At 55.1% G+C, this 15,240-nt stretch overlaps 1 pseudogene; it reads right to left on the bottom strand.

Annotated features, from left to right (window-relative positions):
* LOC138102437 (uncharacterized) overlaps nucleotides 1–15,240 on the bottom strand; it is a 705,988-nt pseudogene that overhangs the window by 149,323 nt on the left and 541,425 nt on the right.

Raw genomic sequence — 15,240 nt, 5'->3', positions numbered from 1 at the left:
CATGATTCTGTAATTGAGTGATCAACAGCACCTGTAGCTGTGGGCAGAGCTGGGTTCACTTGAAGTTCAGGAAACAAAGCAGCAGCCACAGCTTCCTCGTGCCCAGCCGGGGCTGTGCTGCGGGAAATTAACGGGAATTGCGGAGGAAGTGATTCGATGCCGTTTCCAGGGAGCTGCAGTATGTCTGTGGTCATGTGGGGGGATGATGGTGAGGATGAACCTGTGTTATGATCAAACAGACACTTGAAGATGCGAAAGGGGTTCCGTTTGCTGTTATTTCATTAAATGAGCATCTGTTGCAGCCTTGTGATTTTAAAGCTGACTTTACAGTGCTTAAATCTGAATTTTCTTTGCAAATGCTATAAAGCAAACCTGTCTCCTTGTCCATCTGGGGCTTCTTCTGTTGTGAGATTTTAATGCCTTTTGTGTAAAACTTGCTGTGTCCTGCCCTAATACCTTGCCAGGTCTGTGGCAGCTGATTTGGTGGCTGTGAATAGCTGTGATCCGAAATGGAATTCCTGTCACTCGAGGGCTTCAGGAGGATTACCCAGCAGCAGCCTCCCCTGCACCAGGATGAAGGACCTGCACAAACTTCTGCCAAACAGAAATTGCAGGAGATGGCCTTTGCAGTATCTGCAACAGTTTCTTTTGCTCAGTGTTTAATACTGAAGCCTGAAAAGGGCAGAAGGGTTTTTGCAGAGCGTAAGGGCTGCCAGTGGAATCCCCAGGTGGGTCTGTGCATTCTGTCATTGCCAAATGCACGTGGACGTGCTTTGTTCCCGTTCCTGGTGTTGTGGAGCAGAGTTTGACAGAAATGATCTATTTTAGTGTGTGCACATAAGTGCAGGTACCAGTCAGTGTTCAGGGAGAGGGCTAAAAATTACAGCTTAAATCTTTGATTTAAACTCTATGGAAGTTTCATGAAACTTGCATGGCTTTCTGAGAGCAGAACTGCAAAATGCTTGAAAAACAAAGTGCGAGACAAGTTTAGTGGTTGAGGTTTGTTAAATTCTTCTTTCCACACCCCTGTGCCTTGTTCTGAACCTCCTGTCAGGAGTTTGGCATCAGGGAAGACAAAGGTGACATTTTACAAGGTCTCTGACTCTCAGGAGATGTGGCCAGTGGGGCTCTGGGGTTTGTTGTGTTTGTGTTCTTTTTTCTTTTCCCAGCCCTTATCTCCCGGCTGCCTGATGGCAGGAATTTACTGCAGAGCTCCAAGCCCTGCCCTGCTGGCCCAGGCACAACCTGGAGTAACACTTTAAACCCTGAGGAGCTCTGTAGTAGTTGGCAGATTCTTGTGGAAGAGGATTTTTGTGCAGAAGCCATGCCCAAAAATATTTTTCAACTTTTAAAAAGGCATTCATTATAAATTCAGGTGTTTTAATCAGAACTGGTGTTTTCTGAGGCATCACTGCAGTGTTTCCTCTCTGGAATTGCTGAGGTTTTTAGCTCATGGCTTGAGTTCTTCAGTTTGGGGAAGCAGAAAGCCTTTGGCTGATATTTTTTAGTTACTTTGGTAGCTGAAGAGTGTGTGTACATATCCACACAAAGACATACACTTAATAGATATAGGAAAAGCAGTGTTTGGTTGGAGCACTAAGCATCTGTTGTGCTTCAAATTCAATCAGCAACTCACCATCTTCGTAAGAACACCCAGGACTGTTCACAGTGAGTGAGTATTTAATTTTATAAAGGTGCACACCTGGGGTGTGTGTGGGCATGTGAATCCAGGACATACTTGGACTTTGCTAATTGTGTGCTCCTCATACTGTGTTAAACCCCAGAGATTTTAGTATTGCTCTGTACTGTGCATCGTGACTTTGGCATTTCTGAGCTGTTCATTTTGGCAGTAGTGCTGGTTTTTGATCATTTTTTCAGTATTTGAATTGGCACCTAGAACCAAGAGGAATAAACACTCCCAACTATTTTAAACTACAGCTATGATTTGTTTTTTAAGATTGGATGAAAGTCAGTTTAAACCTCCTTTGTGCCAACACTGGAATAACAAGTAAGAAAAGAATTACCCTTTATAAAACAGTGACTGTAAAGAATCTGCAAGTGAATTGTTTTGATTAATTGGTACCACCTTGAGCTGATGGGACTTTGTATTAAAATTGATTCCTTACTGTAGGGAACAGATTTTTCCTTGATAGGTGGTGGTGTGACTGCAGCAGTGCTTTTGCTTTAGAAAATTGTCTGTGTCGTTGTCTTTCATGCTCTCTGTAAAATGCCAGCATAATTTGGTGTTAATCCACCTGGATTTTTTCTTATTTTCTTGCTCCATAAGAAAAGACAGAGCAACTGGAATGGTGATAAACACGGGAGAGGTGATGGGAGGTGGGAGCAGGGAGCTGGAGCAGGACAGGCAGAGCCCGTGGGGTTGATGCCTCCTCAGGGAGTTCATTGGTGATAAAACGTTTGGAGGAGTGGCTGACCCCCTGAGGGCTGTGCAGCCTCAGAGGGACCTGGACAGGTGGGAGAGATGGGCAGAGAGGAACCTTTGGAAATCCCACAGAGGCAAAGGCACATCCTGCACCTGGGGAGGAACAACCCCAGGCAGCAGCACAGGCTGGGGCGACCCGTGGGAAGCAGCTCTGTGGAGAAGGGCTGGGGTGCTGGGGCAGGAGTGTGTATGAGTCCAGGGGTGGAATTTCAGAAATCTGGTGTCCTGTCTGAGACTGAAGGCTTTGGAGAGCTGCAAAGACAGCCAGAACAGTTGCAGCTATAAAAGCCAACAGAGAACAGTTCTTGTGGTACAGAGAATGAGTGTTAAAGTCAAAGGCAGGATAGGAAATAATGTGAATTAGGGAAAAGAGATGGCCCTGGTCTCCTCTGTAGGTATAAGCCTACACTAATTTTGGTTGTTTTGAGTTTTCCACCCAGATCTTCCCCTATCTCAAAATTTGGCTTTAAGAAATGCCGTTTTTACCTCTGGCTAGAAGCCAGGTGGACACTTGTGAGAGAAACTGGTGCCAGGACAGGAAAATCCCACTGAGGGCTGCTATTTCCAGTTGAAAGGTTGGTTAGACTCAAACACTGAGGAGGCTTTATGCAGTCTGTGGGGAGGGAAAGGAATGATTCAACAGTGTTTCCAGTGAAGAAAGTTATTAACTGCTCCTGGCCTTGTCCCTTCATCTTGGGGGAGCAGCTCTTCAAATCCAAGCAGGCCAAACCTGAGCAGCTCATCTAAGCCAGGTGGCATGAAAGGAACTTCGGTGTGCAGAAGAAAATAAGTTTTGTCTCTGGGCGAACAGCTCGGTGCAGGGTTTATCTGCGGCTCTGCGCTCCCGCGGAGCCCGAGAGCAGCCGGGTGCTGATAACTATCAAAGAGAGCTGGGGCCGGGTCAGGCAGCCTGTTCCTAACCCAAAATACAGCATTTAGCCCAGATGAGAACCTGAGATGGGGCTTTGGGATCACAGCCTGTGATCATTGTGTCTTGTACAGCACTCCTGAGATATTCAGAATTTGTGCTTTTGCTGCTGAGCCTGATTCCCGGCAGGCTGGGGCCGGGTGGAGCAGGGAATGCTGAGGGGGCCAGGACTCCAAGGCTGTTTGGGAATTCCTGTTCAACCCTGCCAGCCTGGCCTGGAGCTGCACACCCCAATCCTCCCACACTGAAATGAATCAAAGCTGTTTAGTCTGACTGAGCAACCAGCATTCCTGGGGTCAAATAAAAATTCTCTGTGAAGCAGATGCAGCAGTTCAGCCCTAAGTGCCCAGCTTGCTTCAGGTCTCCAGAGCTCACTTTTTTGTGCAACATCAGCTTTTGAAAAGTCAAAAAGAGAAAAGTAATTAATAGATAATAACTAGATTCATAAAAAATCAAGACACTGAAATAACACAGTTTTATTCCCGATACCCAGCAGGCAAAAGTTTATTAAGGATCTGCTGGAGCTTCAGCTGTTTTCCTACTTAGTCCTGCCGAGGATGTGTCCAAACCCTAAATATGTTCTTCTGCAAAAGGGTGACACAGGGTTTTTCCTGTTGTTAAGACCTGGAAGACTTTGAGGTTTATAAATATAAGGGGGAGTAATTGCAAGTTGCTGTACTGTATTTATATTGGTGCTTTAATAAGTAGTAAGTCATTTAATAAGTAATAAAGTAATAAAATTACAGATGGACATGATAGGAAAATAACTTGCTGCAGGAAAAATTCCTCAGGACAGCTGGTTATTCCCAATATCTACCGCTGTAATTGAGTAAGGAGAAATGGACAACAAGCCATGTCTGATTACCAACATGCTAATGTTGTGCTCTCTTCCCCAGTCTGCTCTCAAAAGATCTGGGACTGACAAAGATGAAGGAATTTGAAGAGCTGTTCTGGTTATTTCAGAGGAAGTTTAAAATGGAGAAGGGATTGGAGTGATTAGGAGGCTCTCATTACCCATCATTTTCAGTGCTGCCTTTTGTAGCAAAAATGACAAATGTGCCCTGTTGGTGTTGTGTTGGTGTTTAGATTTTCTGAGTCCCTCAGCCCTGAGCTGGGTTCCCATCCTGGCGGAACTGTCCTGCCTGGTGCTTGCAGGATGCCCTGGAACAAACCCTCTGCCCCACCATCCACAACGAGCAGAAGGGCATGAGGACAGTGCTGCGAGGATGGGCAAGGAGGGGCACTTTGCTTGGGGAGAGTGGGGCAGGAGAGGCCTTCAGTGGCCTGGCAGAGATACTCCGAGTTTTTATTGGTTTCCATACAACAAAAGGCTTCCCCTTCCCTCAGAGATACGGAGTGATGCTCTTTGCCAGCTCCTCCTTTCTCTCCTGCCTTCCTTTGCCTGCTCTTTTTCCCTCCCAGTGTTTCCCTTTGCCCAGGGCAGCTCCCAGCCAAAGACCCTCCCCTGATGTTTTTTTTCCCCAATCCAGGGGCTAAAGCAGCCCTGGATGAAGTTGTGGAGGCTGGAAGTGAAATGTCACTGTAAGATCTTGCTCCATTTGGGTTTCAGTCCCTTCAGAGCTTTGCCTTCAAGGGCAGGAACATCTTTTCCTCCCTGGGAACTGGAATTGCAGTGTGTGCCATGGATCCCAGAGGGGCATTCCCGAGGCTCCCAGGCTGCTGGTCCTGCCGTGCCTCCCAAGGGAGCTGTGCAGGGCCAGGGGACAAGGTCCAGTAGCTGGGAGGGCTCCCAGAGTAGACAGCAAAGGCTGCTTTGCTGCACATTCTCCAGCTGGAAGCAGAGGGAAGAAGGGAAGGGAGTCCCTGACAGAATCCCGGCATGCTTGTGGCTGGAAGGGACCCTGCCCATGGGTTAGGATGCCAAGAGGGAGAGACACCTGTGCCCCAGGGAAGGTGCAAGTGAGACCATATGAGGGCAACAAACGGATTTTATTGGACATGCATTTTATTGAACAACGAATGGGAGGGATGGGATTCTAGAGGATGTGTGGATGTGTATTTTAATTTGATATTCTTCTTATTACTATTTCCTATTTCATCTTCTTCATCTAAGTCTTCTTCTTTTCCTTCTTTTTAATTAGTTCTACTACTCTTGCTTCTTCTTCTTTGTCTTACTCTTATTCTTCTTATTACTATTTTAATTTTTCTTCTTATTTACTACTACTATTTCTTCTTCTTTATCATATTCTTCTTATTCTAATTAATCTTATTCACTTGTTATGCTTATTCATTTCTTTTTCATATTCTTATTGCTTACTACTATTTCTTCTTCCTCTTCTTCTTCTTCTTCTTCTTCCTATGCTCTTATTATTCTTATTCAACTTACTATTTTTATTAATATTCTATTCCTTTTTCTTCTTCCTCCTATTTACTACTGCTATTTCTTCGTCATCACAATATTCCTATTCCTATTCTTTTTTCCTGTATGAGGAGTTTTTCTTAATTTTTGTTTGGTTTTTTTTTTTTAACCCATTACTATTTCTTAAAGTCAACTTGCATTTGTTGAGTCAATGTCCTGCAGCCATGTCCGTTGCCTTTGGTGCCACCAGGGGAGGTTCAGATTCAATATCTGAAGCAGTTTTTCCTTGGCAGAGGCGTGAGGCACTGGAAGAAGTTTTCCAGGGCGGTGGTGGAGTCCTTGTCTCTGCAGTGTTCAGGAGCTGTGCAGATGTGGCCCTCGGGGACGCGGTTTCGGGGCGACGCTGGCTCTGCCAGGGTGCCAGTGGCAGCGGGTGCCCGGCAGGGTCTCTTGGTGACTCTCTGGGCTTCCCCGCCGAGCGCGCCGGCACCGAGCGCGCTCCACGGGCGCTGCTTGGGGCCGGCCACGCCGGTGACTTTGGGCACCGGGGAGACGCCCCCGGCACGGCCCAAAGCAGCCGGGGCAGCTCAGGCTGCGGGGCCCGTCCAGGCCGAGGCCGCCCCGGGCCGGGCGGGCGCTACTCCCGCGTCCGCGGCGCCAGGCAGCGGCAGCGGAACAGCGCCCGCAGCGCCCGCAGCGCCCGCCTGAGGCGGCCGGGCCGCTTGCTGGGGGCAGCCGGCTGGGCAGCCGAGGGGCCGCGGGGGCTGCGCGGGGCAGGCCCCGGCTCCTGCCAGGCCAGCACAGGACAAGCTGCGGGTCCCGTGGCGGCTCGGCCTCGCAGGGCAAAAAGCGAGGCACAGAGCGGCTGCCGTGCCCGGCGCTCGGCCCAGGCCTCCCGAGGGACGGGCGCCGGGAGCCCGTCTGCCGCAAGAGCTGCCAGGCTTCGGCGCCCGCCTTCTTCGCGCAGCTCGAGGACGCCGAGTCCGTCCCAGGCGGCGGCCTTCGGCAGCGAGGGCGGGACCCCGAAGCTGAAGATGCACGTGTATTGCCAGGTGCTCTGTGTGAGGTCTCTGTCGCTGCCATCTTCCTCTATGGAAACCTCTCGGTAGATGTACTCTTCCCACTCATTGAGCTCTGCGTGGCACGGCTCTGGCTCGATGCCGTCATCCCCATCAGAGGGGTCTTGGGAGCTGCTGACCTCTCCTTGGGACAGCTCTGGCTTTGCTGCACCTTGGCACTCTTGGGACAGCTCAAGCTGGGTGTGGTATTGGCAGTCTTCATTGTCTCCAGCTGAGGTCCGCTCCTCGCTCCCTTTCCCTGCCAGGAGTGACCCCCTGTCTGCCTCCTGGCCCCTCACCCTTCCTTCGCCCTGCTGGGACAGCTTTGGGTCATTCCCCTCTTCTTTGCCTTGGGGCAGCTCCTGGATTTTCACTCTCTGTTCCCACTGGTAGAGCATTTGCTGTGCCCCATCTCCCCACTGCACGCTCACACCCATCTTCCACGGGTTCAGCCCTTGGTGACTCCACACTCCGCACAGGGACACGTCCTGCACTGGCCCTGCTGGTACCCACTGGGACAACTCACGGCCTGTCGCCTCTTCCCACAGGCGAAGCTCTTGGGGCCGAGTGTCTCTCCCCTGGCAAGGCTCCTCATCCATGCCAGGTTTCCTCTCCGCCTCCTTGATGACAAAGGGCCCCTGCTCCTCTTCAGTGTCTCTCTGGGGCCTGACTGAGGCACTCTCTGCCCCCACCAAGTGCCAGCTGAGGGTCTGGTCTTGCAGCCCACTGGGCACAGGGGTGGCTGGCTGGGAGGAGTTGGGGTTTGCCTTGTCCTCTTCCATCTCTGAGGTCCTGTAGCACAGAAGGATCACGGGAGCTGCTTCCTTCTGCTAGAGTGGCTCTCACCGGACTGGGCACTCCAATGTTCTGTGCCCCTTAGATACCCTCGGCCAGGGCTCTGTGATGTCACAAGGGTCTCTGGGCACCCCCATGTTCCGCATGGCCAAGGGCCCTGACATCATGCACCTGTGTCACAAAGGGCTGTACCCGGCGCCCCTTCAGCAGCCGAGCCTGCACTGAGCAGGCCCTGGACTTGGGCACTTGTAGCCCCTGGCCTCTGTGAGGCTTTGGCCACGGTCCCACTCAACAGCCCAATCCCCACACTGCAGAGCCCTGGCTTTGGCGGGTGGGCTACTCAGGGCATGAGCCATTGGCCAGATGGCCGCAGCCAGGGACTTGGGGGCATTGGCTCCATGTGCAGCTGCAGGCCAGGGACGAGGGGTGTCCCTCAGGGCTCTGCCTTGGCCCTGGGGCTCTTTAGTGGCGTCCCCGATGACACAGGCAGGGGCTCGAGCTCCCCCTCAGCACGTTTGCAGGGGACGGGCAGCTGAGCGTGGCAGGGGCACCATGGCCGGATTTGGCCGTGCACAGGGACCTGGGCAAGCCTGAGAAGTGGCACAACGAGAACCTTACGAGGCCTCACAAGGCCAAGTGCCGGGTGCTGCACCTGGCCTGGGGCGATCCCCAAGTCCCGGATTCATCCAGGCCGGAAGAGACCTTCATATCCCTCAGTTTGGCGCTGCCTCCCTGGCCGCTCCCACCACCTCCAGAAGCAGCACTGGCTGGGCCTTGGGGTTTCTGGTGCCCTTGCCCACTTCCAGCAGGGCTGGTGTAGTGGGTTGACCCTGAGTTGATGGACAGTCTTTTAGACTAATGATGCTTCTCACAATTTACATATTTAAACCACACGGAAACGCGGGAATTCCTTTTGTTCCAGCTTGCCTGCCGGAAGATGGAAGGGGACCTTGGAGGCTCCGGGCCCCGCCGGGTCAGGGCCCCTGCACCCCCTCCTTTCCCAACGCCGCAGCACAGACCCTGTGTCACTGCTGGGGGGGAACTGTCCCAGAGCCGCAGGCAGCTAAAGCCAGCCATGGAGTGCCACACAGCTAAACCCATCCGGCGCGGCTCCCTGGCACCGGCGGGTCCCTCTCCTCTCCACGCGGGGCCGGCGGAGCCAGCGGGAGCCGGCGGAGCCTCCTGTCTGCAGCCAGCACACTCCGCGCTGAACTGAAGAGGACACCACGCAGCCAGCAGCACAAAGGGAGCCAGGCTTTCTCCACCGTAGAGCCCGAACAAGAACACTCTTCAACGTGGCGGCTTCGGAGCCAGAGAGAAGAGAAAGTGAGTCCTGTGGGACGGAGCTGGAAATGGCGACGGGAGAAAAGAGGGCGGTGCCGCGATTCTCGCGCGCAGCTTAAAAAACTTCCTGCAGGCCGTGGTAAGAAACTGTAATATCACAGACTGTTTGTCTCTTTGATCCATTTGGAGTACATGGAGGGATGGAAAGTTCACCCGTGGCCCATGAAAATTATGAAAAGTGCCTGTGCCAGGCTATATAGAAGTACTGAGAGGCTTTTAGAGACCTCCTGTCACAAAAAGAAAAAAAACAACCCAACCCTTTGTGTTCAGGCCAAAGTAATTAATCCTTAAAAAGATTAATAACCCCATGTGAAGGCCCATGTCTGGCAGTGTGAAGGAACTGTGAGATTTTTCAGGGCAGAGATGTTTTACACCACAGCAGATTGTTTCTTTCCAGGCGGGTCTGCTGTTGGTGGCACTTTGGGAACCACGTGATGCAGAAGAAAACCCTTTTTTCCTTTAGCATAAGAAAGAGACTCTTCAAGAACTGCAACACTGACTAAAATCCCATGTTCTGCTTCCTTTCTGTGAGTTGGGTAAAAGGAGGGAAGTGCTGGAAGAGAGGGGAGGTTTGCTTGAATTTCTTGTTAATTCTTTTTACTTTTAATTCTGTTGGTAATAAACTTTTTCTTTGTACAGCAACTGTTTAAGTTTGAACCTGTTCTGCCTCACAGCTCGCTAGTTTTCCTCAATATTTTCTTATTTTCCCCTTATGAAAAATAACAGATTCTGTGTGCTTGACGCTCAGCTGCGTCAAACCACGACAGGCAGAGCCCTGGTGCCCCCCGTCTGAGTGATCCATGTTTGGATCCAGTGTCCTGGGTTTGCATGGCCAGGCTTTGGAAATAGGGGGCCTCCAGGGGTGGCTTCCTTGAGCAGCTTCCAGAAGCTTCCCCCGTGTCCGGCTCCTGTTCCGCCCTGCCCCTGAAGGCGAGGGTAACCCAGGGTCTGGTTCATGGCTCCCCTGGGGCAGATTAGAGTGAAACAACAGTGAAAGATCTGTGTTCATAAATATATCTCTGTAGGGTTTATTTCAGAGCAGTTTGGTTGCTGTGTGAAGGGGGTTTGGAGCCCTTTTGGTTACCATCTCCAGTAATATTAAAAGCATAAAAGTAACACTTAGGAAATGTATAAGGGCCAAGAAAGTATGAGAGTAGAAGGATACACAGTCAGCAGCCCTGGATCAGCAACAAAACTTTTGGTTTTGGTTGTTCCAATGTCGCTGTCCTTGGTGTAAGTGATGGTCCCAGGCTGGATCCCGTGGGGGCTGGGGAAGCCCCGGAAACTCCAAGTTCGGTGGGTCAATACAGGTTCAGGTTTGGGTGAACACCCAGGTACCTCCCCCGGGGGAGTTTTGCAGTGTCCGATGTCACACTGTGGATCCCGGGGCACTCTGGGGGCTCTGATGGTTTATGGCCCCTTCTAAGACATGGCCCTGCCCCTCCCGGCAGCGCAGCTGAGCCAGGCATGGCCCATGCGAAGGGATGGCAACCTCCAGGCCTCTGTGTGCATGTCCCGGGCCTGGCCCGGGCGGGTTCCCAGAGCTGGGCCAGTTGTGTAAGGGAGGGCGCTGCCCTGCTCCAAAGCCCTGTCCCACCTGGCCGGATCTGCTTCCCATCGGCCTCTGCCCTTCCCTGGCTCCAGGCCCGGCTCGGCCCCTCCGGGCTGGGTGTTCCCCCCCTGTGCCCCCGGGCGCTCCCTGTGCCCACGGCCAGCAAAGGCCCCGCTGCTGCTGCCGGTGGCCAATGGTTTGAGCCACTAACCCGGAACATTTCAGTCCCTCACAGCTCTGCACCCCAAAAGCCGAGAGGGATCGAAGGCGCCTCAAAGCGACTCCATCCCACTGCAAACGGCTCAATTCCACCTCAAAACAACTCCATCCCACCTCCAAATTTTGGGGTATCCCCTGTGCCCAAACTGCTCCCAGTTGTAGATGTTCCTGTCCATGAACTTCACCCAGTTGTTGTCATCAAGGAAGTGCCAGTGGGCTTTTCCCCAGGAATGGAACACACCTGTGTGGGAGACAGGTCGGGGGTGCCCCCCTCCAGCAGCCCCCAGCACCCCACAGCAGGTTGGGAGCTCAAGGGACCCCCCTGGACACCCCTTTCCCACCCCTCTCTGCCCCATGGCCGCCTCAGCACCAGCTGCTGGGTGGGGAGGAACCCCCCATGAGACCCCCAGGGAGGGACAGGGGTTTGGGGACCCCCCTGTGAGGTTCTGCCCCCCCGAGAGCCCCAGGGAACAGCTCAAGAGATCAAGTGATGGGGAAACAAAGGGACTCTCATGGGAAGCCCTTTCCCACTGTCCCCCCGGCCCTTATCCCCCTCTCAGACACCTTTCCCATCGACCCCGCGCCCCTCCCCACTCACCCGAGAGCTCCTCGCCCGCAGCCGGGGGCTCCCAGCACCCAGAGTGGGGTGACACGGGGGGGAAAAATGAGGGGCCCCATTCCTGATCCATCCTGGGGCCGGTTTTGCTCCCCCGATCTCAGCTTCCCTGCGGGGTTCCCCAGAGTCCCTCCCCACTACCCCAATAAACGGGACCGGGCCGAACTGGGACGCTTTATTTGGAACACTGGGAGCAGCCGGGTGGGGGCAGAGTGAAAGTGGGGCTGGGGGGGACACACGACCCCCCCCAAAATCAGCGCGGGGATGGAGCGGGGGGTCCCGGCCGGGCCCGAGGCCACGGGGAGGGGCTGCGGCCGCCGGCGGCTCAGGAGCTCTGTGGGCAGAGCAAAGGGGGTGACACCGGGCTGGGGGGCCCCGGGGGGGCACACACGCTCTGGGGGAGGGGGGATGCGATCCCCGGGACCCCCCATCACCTTCTCGAGCAAGTGAAAGCCGAGCCACAGCGCCAGGAAGATGAAGCCCAACACGAAGTCCCCAATCCCCGTCAGAATCTTGCTGCGGGCAGTGTCCGCTGGCATCTGTGGGGGTCCACAGGGGTCAGGACCTCTCCAAAATGCCCCCAGAGAGCCATCAGGACCCCCTAAACCCCTCTTTTTTTCATCCACAATCTGTCCAGAACGCCGTTAAACCTTCCAGCACATGCCAAACCCACTCTCATCCCCTCCAGGACTCCACAAACCCCATCCCAGTTGCTCCCTGCCCTGCGAGGATCCCCCAAACCCTCTCCCAGCCCCTTTGCCAAGGCTAAAAGGAAGGGTGGATCTTGATGGAATGCCCAACACCGAAAAACAGGACAAGAGATCGGCCTAGAAGCACAGACAGCTTCGGGCTGGGGTGTTCTGAGAGAAGTGAGCTGCCCTCGTGAGAGGGGAGTGGATTGAGAGCACTGGGGAGGGCACTGGGAGGGCACTGGGAGCGACTGGGAATGGAGCGCGCGGCACTGGGAGGCCGAGTCCAGCACGGGGCACTCGGCGCTGCGGGTCTGCCTGGCAACTGATGAGTCATCAGAGAGACGCGCTCTGATTGGCTGAGGGGCGTCAGCGCCACGCAGGGCTGGGATGGACACGCGCGGGGGCACTGGGAGAGACTGGGATGGACTGGGATGGACTGGGAGGGACTGGGAGGGACTGGGACACCTCAGGGGAACCTGGAAGGACAAGAGGCCCCGGGGATGGGCACCAGGGGGGCTGAGGGGCTCCAGGCTCATCCCCAGGGCAGGGCCCGAGGGGACTCGCTCTGCCCGACGTTCTGCACCTCTGCGGGCCGCGAGCAACGGGGCAACGATGTCGCGGTGGTGCCGGCAGAGCCTGTCCGCCAGAGCCCGTTTGTACCCCAGTCTGGCTGGATGGCTGTTCCAGCACTGCGCCTGTTTCTCCCCACACGGGCTGTCCCCCACAAACAGCCCCACATCGCTGGCGAGTGCAGTTGCTGCTCCCGCTGTCAGATGCTCCTCTGCACCAACCTCACCCGCTCGGTGCCCTTAATGAAGCGACACTCGGACTTCATCATCCCCTGGAACACCCCTGTGTGTGCGGGACACAGCTCAGGGGGTGCCCCCCTGCAGCCCCCAGCACGCCCAGAGCTCCGGGAGCCACCCCGGATCCCCGCTCCGCACCCCCTGTGCCCCACGGCCGCCACGGGACCCTCCTGCCCGTGCTCTGACTTCCTCTTTTCCACCCTTCTCCCTATTTCACATCCCCTCTCCCGCCATTTCCAGCCGCTCCCCAGAGGAGTTTTGGAGTCCCATTCCCCCCTTTTCACCCTTTCCACTCTTTTCCCCCACAATCCCCCAATCCCCAGCCCACTCCCGCTCAGTTTTCGGGTCCCATCCTCCACTTTTCCCCACTTTCCCAGCCCCTCCCACCCGTTTCTCCCCCTCTCTTCAGCCCCCTCCTGCTCTTCCTTTGAGGGTCCCCTCCAGCTCTCACTCATTTTAGGGGTCCCATCACCCCTTTTTCCCCTTCTCCCCCCCTTTCCCATCGTGTCCCGCCCTCCCCCCTCACCTGAGAGCTCCACGCCCGCAGTCGGGGGGGCTCCCAGCACCACCAGTGCCACCAGTACGGCCCCAGCTGCCACCACTCGCCCCATGGCCAGCGCTGGCCACGATTTTGATTGGCCGAGGGGCTTTAGGGATGCTGCAGCCCCGCGGTGGGGTTTTTTTGGAGGGGGAACCTCGAGGTGCGGGGCAGGTGGGAGCTCAGCTGTGCCCAGAAATGTGTCCCCAGGGACGCGGGATCTCAGGGGTGCCCATGGCCTGGGGTGACGCTGGCCCGGTGCCAGGCACCCACCAAAGCCACTCTGTCCCTGCCCCCCGCAGCCGCACAGGGGAGAGAAAATGGAACCGAGGGTTCCTGGCTGGGGATAAGGACTGGGAGAGATCCCTCAGTAAAACCCGGCATGGGTACAACAGGCTCTAATTAGAGATACTAATTAAATTGATGACACCAAAAAAATAACAGCAGGAGAATGAGAAGGAAAAGACGACCCTTAAAAACACCCTCCCCCCCCTCCTTCCTCCTTCCCAGGGGCTGTGGGGGCATCTCTGCATCCGGCACCTCCATCTTTGGAGCTGCCAGGGATTGGCTCTGCCAGACATGGAGAAAGCTTCGAGATCCATCTCTCAGAAGCCACCTCTGACCCAACCCCGCTACCAAAACCAGGCTGTGCAAGCACAATAGAGCCCCAAAACTGGGGACCCAGGTATCCAGGAGCTCAGCTGCACCCCAAAATGGGGATGAAGATGTCCAGGGGCTCAGCTTTGCCCAAAAACGAGGCCCCAGCTGAGGGCATTCTCTGCTTGGCTGAGCGCTGCCTGAGGGCTGGGGCTGCAGTAAGGGAGACACCCTCCTCCAGCGGGGATGTCCCGTAAACGGGGGACCCCCACAAGCCCCTCACAACCCCCGGGGCTGGGCTGGCCCTGCCTGGATGCCGGGAGACACCAAAACCGCTCTGTCCCTGCCCTCTGCTACTGCACAGGGACAGGAAATACAAGGAAAGGCCCAGGAGCTGAGAGAAGGAGCGGGAGAGATCCCGCCCCGAGCCCCGGCATGGGCACAACAGAGCCAGCCTGGGCACAGGGAGGGAATTTATTCCCAACCAAATCCCAGCAGCACAACGAGAAGGCAAAGAAATCTCTCCAACACCTTTCCCCCCACCCAGCGCGGATCACCTGGAACGGGGGTCACCAGGGCTCTGCCCCACGGGGGTCACTGGGGATCATCCAATGCCGATCCTCCCACGGGGGATGGAGCTGGAGCAGCGCACGGAATTTCCCTTAGTGGTGCCTCCCTTGGTTTTGGGTCAAGGCAGAGCCCTGTGAGAAGCTCTTCCCACACTGGGGACACTCGTAGGGCCTCTCCCCGGTGTGGATGCGCCGGTGGCTGATGAGACTGGAGCTTTGCTTGAAGCCCTTCCCACAGTCGGGGCAACGGAAGGGCCTCTCTTCTGTGTGAATCCGCTGGTGCACAAGGAGAGTGGAGCTGGTCTGAAACCTCTTCCCACACTCAGAACACTCATAGGGCCTCTCCCCAGTGTGGATCATCTGATGTTCAATCAGGTTGTAGCTCCACCAGAAGCCCTTCCCACATTCCCCACACTCATGTGGTCGTCCCAAGGTGTGGATCACCTGGTGTTTCATCAGGTGGGGCCTCTGCCTGAAGCTCTTCCCACATTTCCCACACTCGTAGGGCTTTTCCCCAGTGTGGATCCTCTGGTGTTCCCTCAGCTGGGAGCTGTCTCTGAAGCCCACCCCACATTTCCCACACTCATAGGGCCTCTCCCCAGTGTGGATCCTTTGGTGGCTGACCAGGTGGGAGCTCTGGCTGAAGCTCTTCCCACATTCCCCACATTTATAGGGCTTCTCCCCAGTATGGATCCTCTGGTGTTCCCTCAGCCTGAAGTTCCATCTGAAGCCCTTCCCACACTCCAAGCACTTGTGGGGCTTC

This window comes from Aphelocoma coerulescens, unplaced genomic scaffold (genome assembly GCF_041296385.1).
Source record: "Aphelocoma coerulescens isolate FSJ_1873_10779 unplaced genomic scaffold, UR_Acoe_1.0 HiC_scaffold_75, whole genome shotgun sequence".
Taxonomy (NCBI): domain Eukaryota; kingdom Metazoa; phylum Chordata; class Aves; order Passeriformes; family Corvidae; genus Aphelocoma; species Aphelocoma coerulescens.
Note: the sequence above shows the minus strand (reverse complement) of the source record. Positions and strands in the feature narration are given on the sequence as shown.